The following is a 624-nucleotide window of genomic DNA, read 5'->3' as shown; positions in this document are numbered from 1 at the left end:
AGTTCTGTTTGGAATTTCTGTCTCTCAAACCATGCAATAAAACTCGCTGCAAGATATGTTTAAAAACGCGCGTGTGTGTGTTTCATCCGCTGTGCTTCATGTGGATCACGAACCCTCGGCGTTTTGCTCCGGAAGTCTCCGGAAAGGCCTCGGGAGGACGTTCGGACGATGATGTCAAAGTTCTGACACTCGACGTATCGGATTAATAACTGACAAACGAGCGTCACCGGAGAAGTGCGTCTTAATACCAGGCGCTGTGTTAATGATCACGGCAGCGTGTACGTCCTTCGGGACTTGTGTACCAGTGTGTGTGTGTGTGTGAGAGAGAGACTACGGCCGTGTGCTGAAATTCATCCCTGTCACAGGGCCGGAGCATTTGATGGATTATCTGTCTGGCGATCTGTGAGGACACCTCGACTGGATCGAGTGCCCTGAGCAACAGATCTTCTGTCCTTCTCTCTCCCTCTCTCACACACACACATTCTCCTGCTGTCTTTCTTTCTTTATTACTTCACCCTCTTTCTCTTGTTCAGTAGAAGAATCTCTTTATTCTCTGAACGTGCATGAAGGTGCGACTTAACTAAAAGTACTGAGCGTGGTGAGAACATCAGGTGCACCACTAAA

At 48.4% G+C, this 624-nt stretch overlaps 1 protein-coding gene across 1 annotated transcript in view; it reads left to right on the top strand.

The window, feature by feature from the left end:
• Positions 1-68, top strand: part of suclg2 (succinate-CoA ligase GDP-forming subunit beta) — a 92,037-nt gene extending 91,969 nt beyond the window's left edge. Inside the window, exon 11 of the mRNA XM_053674012.1 lies at positions 1-68. This exon is cut by the window's left edge and continues 1,849 nt beyond it. The gene's annotated coding sequence lies outside the window, so the exon portion shown is untranslated.
• The last annotated feature ends 556 nt before the right edge of the window (positions 69-624 follow it).

The sequence above is a fragment of the Ictalurus punctatus genome, chromosome 21, assembly GCF_001660625.3.
Source record: "Ictalurus punctatus breed USDA103 chromosome 21, Coco_2.0, whole genome shotgun sequence".
Taxonomy (NCBI): Eukaryota; Metazoa; Chordata; class Actinopteri; order Siluriformes; family Ictaluridae; genus Ictalurus; species Ictalurus punctatus.
Note: the sequence above shows the minus strand (reverse complement) of the source record. Positions and strands in the feature narration are given on the sequence as shown.